At 45.1% G+C, this 16,187-nt stretch overlaps 1 protein-coding gene across 1 annotated transcript in view; it reads left to right on the top strand.

Annotated features, from left to right (window-relative positions):
• Positions 1-16,187, top strand: part of SLC6A19 (solute carrier family 6 member 19) — a 296,856-nt gene that overhangs the window by 103,861 nt on the left and 176,808 nt on the right. Inside the window, exon 2 of the mRNA XM_073630654.1 lies at positions 7,191-7,269. The gene's annotated coding sequence lies outside the window, so the exon portion shown is untranslated. The remainder of the gene's footprint in view (positions 1-7,190; positions 7,270-16,187) is intronic.

Genomic DNA, 16,187 nt, shown 5'->3' with positions numbered 1-16,187 from the left:
TCGAAACGCAATGCTCTGCGCCCGGAGCCCACCCTATTTTGAAGCCTATTAGAGCCTCTGGCTCTAATCAGGTGCTTAAAAAAAGAAAAACCCCTCCGCTGTAATTCATGTTCCGGCATCCTCAAAGGGTCCAGATGCATGAATAGGGGGCAGCTGTGGATAGAGGAGGCGACACCCAGGCACCCCTGATGGACGGGCCACCACTGCTTAATAGGTACCTTATGCACATTGTCTTTAATTCTTTATCTAATAACAATGTTCAATTACTTTATGATGTTTAAATATTCTGTTGTGGCAATATCAGGGAGGAAGATATAAATAAATAAAACAAATGAATCAGGATGTAATTTCCCTTTTATTGCTAACAGCATATCATAATGATAAAAATAATAGCATGTTTAAATAGAAACAAGATAAAACCTTTATACAATGTTATAAATATGACCTTTGTGGCACTAAGTTATGTACTGTATGTGAACTCTACAGATATATACAGAGATAGCTGACCTTTGCATTCCAGGCACTTAAATATTTGACAATCAAAGTAACTTTTAGGTAATGAGATCATAATCATATTTATTATCTAAAAGACTAATGTTGTTAAAATTAGAACTTTTTTATTTCTTCATTTGTACATGTTTTCCTTTGACATAATTACAAAAAAGGTCAGCTTTCATTTTCCAGTGTGATTTTCCAGTATACCTCCCACCCGTTATCAATATCTGAGCCCTTTTAATATTCCTTTTAAGGGGGACTTTTTGTCTTCTGGTGTACTGCACCCATGCAAAGCACTGTAAGCACACCCTACTGCACAGCAGTAAAGGGACACTATTGACCGATTACAAACATAGCTGTGCCTTTTTAATTACACAATCTGGTCTGAATAAAGTGTCCGTGTTTCAGGCAAACTGAAACCCAGACACATGAATCAAACCCCGGACAGGTGGTAACCCTAGAAGTGGCCTCCCTCCCTGCCCCCCCCCCCCAGTTTTATCCCTGCTTGTGCTAGAAGGCGGGGTTAGAGGGTCAGATATGTGGTGTATGTGCTGGGGGAGTGCTTTAAGAGTGAAGTGGGAGTAAGAGGGCAGATATGTGCTGGGGGGCGCATTGGAGAAGACTTGTGCTGGTAGGTGGGGTGGGGGAATTTCAAATGCACCCCCCTTCTTGTATAAGTCCTCTGCCCTCCTAAAGTGCCCCCCAGCACATATCCTCATACCCCCCGGCCCCCTTCTCACCAAATCACTCCTCCAAGTGTACATCCCCCTTCCCAGTCACTGTGCCCCCCTCCCCTGTAAGTCTCCATCCATATTAAACACTGCAGACCTCAGGTTATTAATGCGGCTCATGCTGCTCATGTCCCTCCTCATCAGCTTCACCTCCTGCCTGTATGCATAAAAATGTCAGAACCGAGGAGGCGGCACTCTGCAGTGTGTTAGACAGGCAATGGAGGGAGCAATGCCGGCTGCCATAGAGGTGTAGATAGCGGCATGTAGAGCTCAGTGCCAGAACCCATTCCAGCACTGGGCTCTGGGATTCAGCACAGATTCACAGGGATGCTGGGATTAAAATCAAATCTCGGGATGATCCCAGCGAAAACCTGGACAGGTGGCAACCCTAGCAGCAACACCCCTCTCAATGCGGTGCCCGGGGCACATGCCCACCCTACATATCCACCCCAGTTTCGACACTGCCAAGATCCATTAACAGGCAGCAAAAATAACATAAATAACAATAACTTGGCTATATTGCCGGTATGCATTAATGACATTCTAGGCCTAAACCTCAGTCAAAACTAAACCAGTGTAGGAGAATGAGGGAAACTTGTAAGATAGATGGTAGGGGCAGTCTGTACGGTTGATCTTCTGCTGACTAACATTGGGGCCCTTTAGAGGCACATTGGTGAACTTAACCACTTAAGGACCGCCCGCCACAGATATACTGTGGCAGTGCGTCTCTATTGCGTGAAATGATGTACCTGTACGTCCTTTCGTGTAATAGATTTTGTGGGCACGCACATCCAACGCACGGAACGGGAGCTGATGCGTGTGGCCGCGATGTCCGCGATCGCTCCACAGACAGGCAGAACGGGGATCTGCCTATATAAACAAGGCAGATCCCCGTTCTGACAGGGGATGACACTGAAATCGTCTGTTCCTAGTAATCAGGAACAGCGATCTCTGTGTTGTCCCAGTCAGTCCATCACCCACACAGTTAGAGCATGCACTGAGGGAACACAGTTAACCCTTTGATCGCCCCTAGTGTTAACCCCTTCCCTGCTAGTGTCATTTATACAGTAATCAGTGCATTGTTTTAGCACTGATCACTGTATTGGTGTCACTGGTCCCCAAAAAGTGTCACTTAGATTTGGATTTGTCTGCCGCAATCTCACAGTCCTGCTAAAAATTGCTGATCGCTGCCATTACTAGTAAAAACAATTAAAAACATGAAAAGTACCTAAAACTATCCCATATTTTGTAGACGCTATAACTTTTGTGCAAGCCAATCAATATACGCTTATTGGGATTTTTTACCAAAAATATGTAGCAGAATACATATTGGCCTAAACTGATGAAGAAATTTAGGTTTTTTACATTTTTTTTTTTGGATATATATTATAGCAAAAAGTAAAAAATATTGTTTTTTTTTCAAAATTGTCAGTCTTTTTTTATTTATAGCGCAAAAAATAAAAACCATAGAGGTGATCAAATACCACCAAAAGAAAGCTCTATTTGTGGGAATAAATGCCATATATTTTATTTGGGCACAGCGTCGCAAGCCCATGCAATTGTTGGTTAAAATAACACAGTGCCGGATCGAAAAAAATGGCCTGGTCCCTAAGGGGGTAAATCCTTCCGGTCCTTAAGTGGTTAAGTGTGTCCTAGGAATGTGTTACTAACTGTGGGGGGGTGTGGCTATATGTGACACGTCACTGATCTCTGCTCCCAATCACAGGGAGCAGAGATCAGTGACACTGTTACTAGGCAGAACGGGAAGATGCTGTTTACATTAGCATCTCCCCATTCGTCCTCTCCGTGAGGCGATCGCGGGTATCCCCGTGGCGATGGAGTCCGGGGACCCGCGACGGCGGCAAATACAAAAAGACGTACGGGTACGCCCATTTGCCAAGCCGTGCCATTCTGCCGACGTACATCGGCGTGCACTGGTCGGGAACCGGTTAACCCCTCCCTAGCCTCCTAGTGGTTAACCCCTTCACTGCCAGTGTCATTTACACAGGAATCAGTGCACTTGTATAGCACTGATTGCTGTATAAATGACAATGGTCCCAAAAATGTGTCAAAAATGTCCGATGTGTCCGCCATAATGTTGCAATCACAATAAAAATCGCTGATCGCCGCCATTACTAGTAAAACAAAATTAATTAAAAAAATGCCATAAAACTATCCCCTATTTTGTAAACGCTATAACTTTTGCGCAAACCAATCAATAAACGCTTATTGCAGTTTTTTTTAACAAAAATATGTAGAAGAATACGTATCGGCCTAAACTGAGGAAAAAAAATGTTTTTTTTAATATTTTTTGGGGATATTTATTATAGCAAAAAGTAAAAAATAATGCGTTTTTTTTCAAAATTGTCGCTATTTTTTTGTTTATAGCGCAAAAAATAAAAACCGCAGAGGTGATCAAATACCACCAAAAGAAAGCTCTATTTGTGGGGAAAAAAGGACATCAATTTTGTTTGGGAGCCACGTTGCAGGACCGCGCAAATGTCAGTTAAAGCGACGCAGTGCCGAATCGCAAAAAACACACTGGTCAGGAAAGGGGTAAATTCTTCCGGGGCTGAAGTGGTTAAGGTCATCACAGAGGACAAGGGGGCACTCTCTACGTCTAGATGAAAAGAGATTTCATCTCCAAATACAAAAAGGTTTCTTCACCGTAAGAGCTGTGAAAATGTGAAAGACTCCCTCCAGAGGTGGTTCTCGCCAGCTCAGTAGATTGCTTTAAAGAAGGCCTGGATTATTTCTTAAATGTACACAGTATAACTGGGTACTAGCATTTATAGGTAAAGTTGATCCAGGGAATATCCAATTGCCCCTCTAGGGATCAGGAAGGAATTTTTCTCCCCTGCTGTAAGCATATTGGATCATGCTTTGCTGGGGTTTTTCACCTTCCTCTGGATCAACTGTGGGTATAGGATTGTGTTTATAGGATTGTATGATTTTTTATTTTTTTATTGGTTGAACTAGATGGACTCAGGCCCGGACTGGGACAAAAAATAGGCCCGGGCATTTTAGACTGAGCAGCCAATTTTTCCATGGACCAGGGGGGGTGTATCGGTCCTCCACGCTGTAATGTGCAGTAATACTGATATAAATATAAAGGGGACTGCACTGTAATGGTTACCCCCCTTACATCAGAGTCCGCACAGAGGTCCCTTACATCAGAGTCCGCACTGAGCCCCCTTACATCAGATTCCGCACTGAGCCCCCTTACATCAGATTCCGCACTGAGCCCCTTTACATCAGAGTCCGCACTGAGCCCCCTTACATCAGATTCCGCACTGAGCCCCCTTACATCAGAGTCCGCACTGAGCCCCCTTACATCAGATTCCGCACTGAGCCCCCTTGCATCAGAGTCCGCACTGAGCCCCCTTACATCAGATTCCGCACTGAGCCCCCTTACATCAGATTCCGCACTGAGCCCCCTTACATCAGATTCCGCACTGAGCCCCCTTACATCAGAGTCCGCACTGAGCCCCCTTACATCAGATTCCACACTGAGCCCCCTTACATCAGATTCCGCACTGAGCCCCCTTACATCAGAGTCCGCACTGAGCCCCCTTACATCAGATTCCGCACTGAGCCCCCTTACATCAGATTCCGCACTGAGCCCCCTTACATCAGATTCCGCACTGAGCCCCCTTACATCAGAGTCCGCACTGAGCCCCCTTACATCAGATTCCGCACTGAGCCCCCTTACATCAGATTCCGCACTGAGCCCCTTTACATCAGATTCCGCACTGAGCCCCTTTACATCAGAGTCCGCACTGAGCCCCCTTATATCAGAGTCCGCACTGAGCCCCCTTACATCAGATTCCGCACTGAGCCCCCTTACATCAGAGTCCGCACTGAGCCCCCTTACATCAGAGTCCGCACTGAGCCCCCTTACATCAGAGTCCGCACTGAGCCCCCTTACATCAGAGTCCGCACTGAGCCCCTTTACATCAGAGTCCGCACTGAGCCCCCTTACATCAGAGTCTGCACTGAGCCCCTTTACATCAGATTCCGCACTGAGCCCCTTTACATCAGAGTCCGCACTGAGCCCCCTTACATCAGAGTCCGCACTGAGCCCCTTTACATCAGAGTCCGCACTGAGCCCCCTTACATCAGAGTCCACACTGAGCCCCTTTACATCAGAGTCCGCACTGAGCCCCTTTACATCAGAGTCCGCACTGAGCCCCTTTACATCAGAGTCCGCACTGAGCCCCCTTACATCAGAGTCCGCACTGAGCCCCATTACATCAGAGTCCGCACTCAGCCCCCTTACATCAGAGTCCGCACTGAGCCCCCTTACATCAGAGTCCACACTGAGCCCCCTTACATCAGAGTCTGCACTGAGCCCCCTTACATCAGAGTCCGCACTGAGCCCCCTTACATCAGAGTCCGCACTGAGCCCCCTTACATCAGAGTCCGCACTGAGCCCCCTTACATCAGAGTCCGCACTGAGCCCCCTTACATCAGAGTCCGCACTGAGCCCCTTTACATCAGAGTCCGCACTGAGCCCCCTTACATCAGAGTCCACACTGAGCCCCTTTACATCAGAGTCCGCACTGAGCCCCTTTACATCAGAGTCCGCACTCAGCCCCTTTACATCAGAGTCCGCACTGAGCCCCCTTACATCAGAGTCCGCACTAAGCCCCCTTACATCAGAGTCCGCACTGAGCCCCCTTACATCAGAGTCCGCACTGAGACCCTTTACATCAGAGTCCGCACTGAGCCCCCACTTGTATCAGAGTCCACAGAACACCCCTTAAATTAGTTTTCTTTACACATTGGAAGGCTGGAGAGAGGGTGAGCTTACTCACCCCAGGATGAGGCTCAGGAGCGGGCTGCCTGCAGCTTTTAAATCTTTTCTTCCTTCACCCCATAGATGTGTGGGCGGGGCAGACGCAGGGGGTGTGGGCGGGGCAGACGCAGGGGGTGTGGGCGGGGCAGACACAGGGGTATGGGCGGAGCAGATAGAGTAGAGGGGCGGGAAGAGGAGGAGCAGTGGAACTGTCAGCGTTGGCTGAGCTGTGTGTGAGAGAGACACACAGCTCAGCCGCTCAGCCAATCAGCCGCTATCGTAGTTGCGCCGGAGCCCAGAGATGACACAGGCACGGCCGCATAGCGGTGGGTGAGCGGCGGCCGTGGCCTGTGTTAACCCTGTCCAGGCCGCGGGCGCCGCTTACCTCCCGCTGTGCGGCCTGATCATCAACAGGCTATGGAGCTGGAGGTCCCAGCCCACCGGGCAAATGCCCGGTCTGCCCTATGGCCAGTCCGGGCCTGGATGGACTTGTGTCTTTTTTTAACCTTACTAACTGTGTAACTATATAATGTGGGCCCAAAGCCCTCTCACCAACATCCAAAGATGGCCATAAGCTTTTTGGTGGTTGAAGGGGCCTCTTTGGTACAGTTCTGGTGCAATCCATTCGGCAAGAAGGAGGAAGCTGGTGAACTCTTTGGTCTCTCTGCAGCAGGCCCATGAGGTCAGAAAGGCTGGTCCTTTTCGCGACCTCACTCCCCACCTTGAGCTCTAGGGCTGGTTCTGACTCCTGCTCCCACAGAAGGTCTCAATCTACAGACTCCTGCGGCATCAATAGAGCAGGCTTTTCCCAGGCAAAAGAATATATTGGCCTCCTCAACTCCTCCTGCTTCCCACCTCTTGATAGCATCTGCAGTTCAGAAAATCAGTTGTTTCGTTACATGTCAGATACCTTGAAATATACTTCCCAAGATTCCAGACGTCTTTCCTAGAAGTTCATGGGTTTGCATTGTCTTTGCATTCCCTCTGCTGGCCGGAGGAGAATTGTAAAGGTCAGCTTCTAACTCAGACAAGGGAAAATACAGATACAGATCGAATGTCTTTGTTTCCATATTGTTGTAGCTAGTACCTGGCTAGAATAATTTCAGAGAATATTCACATTTTAACCTAAAGTAATACTTTTAATCAGTTTGCTTTAATTTTCACAGCTTGTCTTCCAAATTCAGTTGATTCCTAATGTGATGAAAAATGAAAGATGAAGATTGTAGTCAATATTTGTGGCATCAGGTGAGACAAAACTCAGAATAATGAAGTTCCTAAAGTGCAATGAAAAAGTAATTTTCTGTCACTAAAGTACACTGCAAATGTGTTTTTTTTTTTCATGTTTTATATCTGTCTCAGGTACAACCCTGAACAGAATGAAAAAAACAAGGGCACCTTTCAGCCATATATTACCATACTTTTGTAGAGATCCTTTCTCCACTCCTAACCAAAGCTTTCAATACAATATTAGAAGGATACTCATTTAGACAAGAATCACTAATGGCAATTATCTGCATGATCCCAAAACCAAATTCCGATAACACATCCTGCTCGAATTTCCGCCCCATTTCACTTTTAAACCTTGAAATAAAAATTCTAGTGAAAATTTTGGCATCCCGCCTCAACAAAATCATAGTTAACCTTATCCATCGTGACCAAGTAGGCTTAATACCTACTTGCCAAGCTGGTGACAATGTGCGTCGAGCAGTACTCTTGGCGCACATTGCCAAAACTCGCCGCATTCCCTCTTGTTTCCTTTTCCTTGATATCAGGAAAGTTTTTGATTCGGTTTCTTGGCCTTATTTGTATCACACTCTCCAGAAATTGAGTTTTGGACCCCACTTCATTAAATGGATAACAGCACTTTATGACAGACCTCAAGCATATGTAAAATATGCAGGCTATAAGTTTGACTCTTTCAAAATAGAAAGAGGCACACGTCAGGGTTGTCCACTTTCCTCACTTTTAATAGAAACCCTAGCACAATACATTAGACTAGACCCAAAAATAACCGGAATATAACTAAGAGGCTTCCATCACAAACTCTGCTTGTTTGCGGATGATATTTTACTATTTTTATCATCTCCCCAAGTCTCTGGTCCCAATCTATTACCTATCCTTAATAGGTTCGCCAATATATCCGGATTAACAATTAACCCCAAAAAATGTTTAGCACTGAATATATTCTTACCTGACAGAGAAAAAGACACAGTAAAATCAGCACTTCCATTTACCTGGACGGAAAAAACAATCCCATATCTTGGTATTCATCTAACAGTTTCTATCTCAGATCTTTTTTCAGCCAATTACCCATCTACTCTGAGAAAAGTGACTAATTTAATAAAACAATGGTCCCACCTTCCATTATCTTGGCTAGGTAGGATTAATTCTATTAAAATGTCAATTTTACCTAAATTACTATATTTGTTCAGAGTCCTGCCGATCCTGATCCCAGCATACTTTATTCGATTAATTCAGAAAAGAGCAACGACATTTGTATGGGATTCTTCCAAACCACGCATCCCTTCCCAAACATTATATCTTCCTAAGCTATCTGGTGGCTTGGGTTTTCCCAACTTTGCATTGTATTACAAAGCTGCCCATATCGCAAGCTTACCAAAGTATCATGCAACACAAAAAATCCCCTTGTGGGTATCAACAGAAGGGACTGAATGTGATTCCTTATCAGTCTCAAACCTTCTATGGCTTCATCCTAAAGATCGCACAGGTCTACATAGCCCTATTACTAAACACTTTATATCCCTTTGGGATAGGCTTAAAACCAAACACCAATTACTATCCCCACACAATTCTCTCCTCTCCTTCCTTAAAAATCTGGCTTTTTACCCAGAATGGGTCTCCCCCAAATTATTCAAAGCCTGGGCTTCCCTAAATGTTTTGAGATTACATAGATTTGTTACGTCCTCCAACATTATTCCTTTTCAAGATTTGCGAGAGACCTTTGGGCTACCCCCCTCGGAAATATTCCGGTACCTTCAAATTAAAAATTTCTTCACACCTTACACAAATATAGACACACCACTTGATCAACTCAAAAATTTTGAAGTCACATGTAAAAAGGATCCACATGCCAAGAGACTAATCTCTTTTCTTTACTCTCAGTTATTAGTTACACCCAACTCGGACAAACCTTCCTATACTCAGAAATGGGAGGAGGACCTTGGACGTACAATAACCAATACAGAATGGTCAGATATCTGCTTGGCTACCAAAACATCCTCCCCTAACGTTTTAGCGGTTGAAACCAACTATAAAGTCTTGACCCGGTGGTACCTCGTACCTTCCAGAGTTTCTAAATACTCTCCATCCTGCTCAGCCCTTTGCTTTCGCGGCGGTTCGGACTTGGGCACACAAATGCACATCTGGTGGGCCTGTCCTATAGCTCAAACCTTCTGGAAGGAAATATTTTTAATTGCCTCCAAACTATTTAAAATGCCAATACAACCAGATCCTACCACGGCATTACTTAATCTTAAACCTGTATACTTGACGCATATGCAGTTTAAGCTTTTTGTCCAGCTCCTCACAGCTGCTAAGCAAACTCTCGCGAAAGCATGGAAATCCCCTTCTTTAGTGGTAGCTGAGTCAAAACATAGCTGCCATAGAACATAATCAAATTCCAAAATTTGAAAATATGTGGCACCCATGGGTTCATTCTTTCACACCATCATCCTTTGATGATTCAGTCCTCCTGCCATGGTAGTTGATTATATTTGATGGAACTCAAACCTTACTAAACCCCACACTGGCTCTCGGATCAATCCAGTAAATTTATTTTCTCCTCTCTTCTCTTCTTCCTTTTCTTTCTCTGTTCCCTTTCCTTCCTCTCCCATCCCCCTCATTAATTCTTGAAGCTCATTGTTACTAATGCTGTATCTCATTCACATTATATTGGGAACTAACATTGTAGGAATAGATGGATACCTTTTGATAAAATGTATCAGTTCGAAAATCTCTATTCCGAATATCCCTATTTATTTATCATATTTCATTATATGTTTTATATTCTTACCTACTTCTGTAATTATTAAGCGTCATTCCTTATTTTAACATGTATCCATTAACATGTATGTTAAGCTTGTTACTATGAACTTAATAAAAATTCTTTTGACAAGGAAAAAAAACAAGGGTGCCAAAATATCATTCAGTAAAAATGTATTAAAGTAGAACTATAGGCAATTTTTGCCATATGTGTTCCATTGGGGAGATTTCCTTTCAATACCTGTCCCATAGCCAAAACAGGAAGTGAGAGCAAATCCTGCAAATTAAGGGAATCCCTTGGGGACCCTCAGGTCAAAAGAACCAGTGTCCCCATTGGAAGATCCCCCCTCTATTACTTTCCTGGGGACAACACAAAATTTGGGATTTTCTTTTACTTTCAATGGTAATGGTAAACAGGACAATTAGAGAGGATGAATCTCCCTAACAGGGGCACAGACAGAAACAAAAATTGACAGATGTTCTAATCCCTCTACACTCAAACAGACAAGTGGAGGTTCGGGGAGGGAGAGGAGCACAGAGCAGGTAAAGTAAGCATAGAGATGTTTGTTATTTATTTATTTATTTTTTTAATTTTCCATTTCAATCGCTTTAATCATGATAAAATATCAGAGGATAATGCTAATGCATTTCAGGGACTCAAAACTCTTAATTAGAGCTGACAAACGCACTTATATAATATATATCAAAAGATCTAAAAAATCCAAAACAATATAAAAAGTATACAGTATATATAATGGTAATTAGCTCAAATGTAGTGCCTCAAGGACACAGTCCACTCAGCAAAAGTTACATTTTAGGGTTTTCCTGCCTACTTTTATTAAAAAAGAGTTCAAAATCACTACTGAGTAGTGTGTGTGGATCGTTAGTACCTGTGTACTGTGTGTAACTGTGTATTGTGAGTGCACATGGACTGAGAGTGCACGTGGTCTGCGAGTGCATGTGGTCTGCGGGTGCACATGGCTGTGAGTGCACGTGGACTGCAAGTGCACATGGACTGCAAATATCTGTGTATTGTATTGTTGAGTACCCGTGTATTGTATTGTTCAGTATTAGTGTTTGGACAGGGTATAATCCCCATTCCTTATTAAATTAGTAGGTACGATGCCCGGCGGGTGTGGAGATGCGACTCGGTGTACATCTTGCAGCATGTATGCGTAAAAGAGCGAACAAAAGTCCTGGATGGCTTAACTCCAATGTAAATATGCATATTTAGCAAAGGAAAAGGAAGCAAAGGAAAAGGCCTTCAAAAAATACAAGTCTGAGGGATCATCATCAGCATTCAGTCTTTACAAAGAATGCAACAAGAAATGTAAGGGTGCAATTAGGGCGGCTAAGATAGAACACGAAAGACACATAGCAGAGGAGAGCAAAAAAAAAATCCCAAGAAATTCTTTAAGTATATAAACAGTAAAAAAGGGAGGACAGACCATATTGGCCCCATAAAGAATGAAGAAGGACATCTGGTTATAAAAGACAGGGAGATGGTGAAGGTATTGAATTTATTCTTTACCTCAGTCTTCATGAAGGAATCGGGGGGCTTCAGTAACCAAAACTGCAGTGTTTATCTTCATGACACATCACAGGAAGCATGGCTAACAGAGGACAGAATTAGAAATGGACTTGGGAAACTTAACATTAATAAATCATCGGGGCCAGATGGCTTTCACCCGAGGGTACTTAGGGAACTCAGTCAAGTTATTTTCAGACCATTGTTCCTAATTTTTTCTGACAGTCTACTGACTGGAATGGTACCAGCTGATTGGAGAAAAGCCAATGTAGCATCAATATTTAAAAAAGGGCCAAAATACATCCCTGGGAATTACAGACCAGTTAGCCGTTCATCAATAGTATGCAAGCTCTTGGAGGTGATGATAAGGGACTATATATAGGATTTTAGTAATGAAAACGGTAACATTAGCAGTAATCAGCATGGATTCATGAAGAATCGTTCTTACCAAACCAATCTATTAACCTTCTGAGGAGGTGAGATAAAGGAAGGCCTGTAGACGTGGTATATCTGGACTTTGCAAAAGCATTTGACACAGTTCCCCATAAACGTTTACTGTACAAAGTAAGGTCTGTTGGCGTGGACCATAGGGTGAGTACATGGACTGAAGACTGGCTACAAAGGTGAGTTCAGAGGGTGGTGATAAATGGGGAGTACTCAGCGAGGCAAGAGGAGGAGAGTGCCATCCTGTAGCCACGATGGGACCGACGTCACTGGTGAGGTATGGCACTGCTCAGTGTCTCCTAGTCACCAGCTGGGATCTCTGTATCCCCCACCCGGGGATGTCTACTTATCCTACTTCCCTGACAACTGGGGAAAAGACACATACCTCTGGGAGGTGACCTTCCCCCAATACCTGCCAACACTGACAGAGAAACCTTCAGAAATTGCTAAAACAAATCCCTTAACACCTCAGGCTCCAGATTTTGTGTCACATGGCTTTGCCCTCACAGATCTAAGTTGCCCCCCCAAGCCCCCTGACCACCCCCTCCACCCTGCATGCTATGCCCAGCTGCTGAGCTTCTTTCACATTACAGCACTCTATACTGTTCCTCCTCCCCAGGGCTGAAATCACATTCCTTTACAACACAGCCAGTTAGCCATGATCTGCACAGGGTGTATCTGCCCACAGTACCACCTCTGTATTTGCGGATGATACTAAGCTAAGCAGGGCAATAACTTCTCCGCAGGATGTGGAAACCTTGCAAGAAGATCTGAACAAATGAATGGGTGGGCAACTACATGGCAAATGAGGTTTAATGTAGAAAAATTTAAAATAATGCATTTGGGTGGCAAAAATATGAATGCAATATACTTACTAGAGGAGAACCTGTGGGGGAATCAAGGATGGAAAAGGACCTGGGGGTCGTAGTAGATGATGGGCTCAGCAATGGCATGCAATGCCAAGCTGCTGCAAGCAAAGCAAACAGAATATTGGCATGCATTAAAAAGGGAATTAACTCCAGCCATAAAGCGATAATTCTCCCACTCTACAAGACTCTGGTCTGGCCTCACCTGGAGTATGCTGTCCAGTTCTAGGCACCAGTCCTCAGGAAGGATGTAATAGAAATGGAGTGAGTACAGAGAAGGGCAACAAAGCTAATAAAGGGTCTGGAGGATATTAGTTATGAAGAAAGGTTGCGAGCACTGAACCTATTCTCTCTGGAGAAGAGACGCTTGAGAGGGGATAAGATTTCAATTTACAAATACCATACTGATGACCCCACAATAGGAATAAAACTTTTTTGTGGAAGGGAGTTTAGTAAGACACGTGATCACTCATTAAAATTAGAAGAAAAGAGGTTTACCATAAAATTGCGTAGAGGGTTCTTTACTGTAAGAGCAGCAGGGATGTGGAATTCCCTTCCACAGGCGGTGGTTTCAGCGGGGGGGGGGGGGGATCGATAGTTTCAAAAGACTATTAGATAAGCACCTGAATTACCGCAACATACAAGGATATACAATGTAATACTGACATATAATCACACACATAGATTGGACTTGATGGACTTGTGTCTTTTTTCAACCTCACCTACTATGTAACTATGTAAAAGGTTACCCACAAAGGGGTTATTCAGCATCTCTTTGCCAAAAAGAGTCCTGTTGTTTTTGCCTTTAGGCCTAGGTCCCTTGTCTGTTTCTCCTCTACACAGTTCTTACAAACTCCTTGGTGGAGACCTCCTTATGGCCCGTACACACGATCCGAATATCGTACGAAAACGGTCGTCCGAGGAAGGATCATACGATATTCGGATCATGTGTACACTACTTTCGACAACCGATCACTACCGTTTATCCGATATTATTCGATTGGACATACCCGGAATTTTTCCTCGTATGATTCCAGATCTTACGATTTTCATTTAGTTAGTATAGTTGTCGTCCGAAAATACAATACAAATACACCACAACACATGACATCACTTCCGATTTTTTTGTCTGTCGTACGAGAATTTTCGTGACTTTATTTACCTATTCAATTTCTACTTGCGACTATTAAGCGAGAACGGTTGTACCATCGGTCATACGATATTCGAATCATGTGTACGGGGCATTAGTCTTTCGGGGTAAAGCATGAGCCTGCTCCCTGACCATCCACTCAAAACATAACATACAGCATTCTATGCATTAAGTTAAAAAACCTGCCGTGTGCCTCCGTAATACTTACCTGAGCCCATCTCGATCCAGGCTGTCTGGGACATTGGCTCCGGCTGCTGTCAATCAAAGTAATTGAGCCAATGAATAGAGAGAGGAGGCGGGGCCGGGCCACTGCTTTGTGTCTGAATGGACACAGAGCAGCAGCTCAACTGGGGTGCCCCCCTAGCAAACTGCTTGCTGTGGAGGCACTCGGCAGGAGGGAGGGGCCAGAAGTGCTGGTGAGGGACCCATGAAGAGGAGGATCTGGGCTGCTCTGTGCAAAACTACTGTACAGAGCAGGTAAGTATAACATACAGTTTGCTAGGGGGGCACCCCAGTTGAGCTGCTGCTCTGTGTCCATTCAGACACAAAGCAGTGGCCCGGCCCCGCCTCCTCTCTCTATTCATTGGCTCAATTACTTTGATTGACAGCAGCCGGAGCCAATGTCCCAGACAGCCTGGATCGAGATGGGCTCAGGTAAGTATTTGTATTTAAACAAAAGAAGAGGACACTTTAGTATCACTTTAACTTTGCATGCCTGCCAAACTAAGGCTGTGCCACAACTACGAGCCAAGTGCTTGCCTCGCATTTGTGGCCGGGTGTTTCTGTACAAAATCCATGTTTGGATGGAAAATAAAAAAAGTACAATAAATAGAACACTTTCAGGAAGTGGCAGGATTGTCTCCTGAATGCCTACAATCTGCTGCTCTGCTGTCCTCTGAAAAGTTATCCACTACTGATTGCTTTTCATAGTGGTAGAAACTGTTGAGCATGTGAAAGAGGCCTTAGTGTTGCAATGTAAATCCTTCAAAAAGTATGGTGTATCAGAAGAAAGATAGTAGCAACCTGTGAAAACAGAATTGCACCCAGAGTGCTAAGTGGGTATAGGCAAGAACTGTTAATGCTGTGTTCTAGATGTTGGCGGTGTGGTTGTCTACCAACAGCACCCAATGTGTGTGGTGGTTGGATTTAAATATGCTATTGGTGAGGAAACACCAATTACCAATTAATAGCAGAAGCAGAGCACACAATATTTTCTGACATTTGCCAAAAGCTGTTTTTTTTCTAACTGTGAATGGTGCTTTCTATAATATAATCTCTATTGACAATGTGGCAAATGCCAGACTGAAGTGGCAAATTATTTTATTAACCTGAACTGGGGGGTCTGCACTTAGCTGGATGTCTATGCAGGCGTCTGCACTGAGGGGGGGTGTCTATGCTGATGGAGGGGGGTCTGCACTGAGAGGGGGTCTATGCTGATGGAGGGGGGTCTGCACTGGGGGGTGTCTATGCTGATGGGGGGGTCTGCACTGGGGGGTGTCTAAGCATGGGGTCTGCACTGAGGGGGGACTATGCTGATGGAGGGGGGTCTGCACTGGGAGGGTGTCTATGGGGGGTCTGCACTGAGAGGGGTGTCTATGGGGGGTCTGCACTGAGGGGGGTGTCTATTCTGATGGGGGTCTGCACTGGGGGGTGTCTATGGGGGGTCTGCACTGAGGGGGGTGTCTATGGGGGGTCTTGATGTCTGCACTGAGGGGGGTGTCTATGCTGATGGGGGTCTGCACTGGGGGGTGTCTATGCTGTAGGAGGAGGGGTCTGCACTGGGGGGTTTCTATGCTGATGGAGGGGGGTCTATGCTGATGGAGGGGGGTCTGCACTGGGTAGGGGTCTATGCTGATGAGGGGTCTGCACTGGGGGGTGTCTATGGGGGTCTGCACTGAGGGGGTCTATGCTGATGAAAGGGGTCTGCACTGCGGGGGTCTATGCCGAGGGGTCTGCACTGATGGGGGTCTATGCTGATGGAGGGGGGTCTGCACTGAGGGGGGTCTATGCTTATGGGGGGGTCTGCACTGAGGGGGGTCTATGCTGATGGGGGGTCTGCACTGAGGGGGGTCTTTGATGATGAGGGTCTGCACTGAGGGGGAGGTCTATACTGATGGAAGGGGGCTGTACTTAGTGGGGGTCTGTACTGAGGGAGGGGGGTCTGTACTGAAGA

The sequence above is a fragment of the Aquarana catesbeiana genome, linkage group LG05, assembly GCF_042186555.1.
Source record: "Aquarana catesbeiana isolate 2022-GZ linkage group LG05, ASM4218655v1, whole genome shotgun sequence".
Classification (NCBI taxonomy): Eukaryota; Metazoa; Chordata; class Amphibia; order Anura; family Ranidae; genus Aquarana; species Aquarana catesbeiana.
Note: the sequence above shows the minus strand (reverse complement) of the source record. Positions and strands in the feature narration are given on the sequence as shown.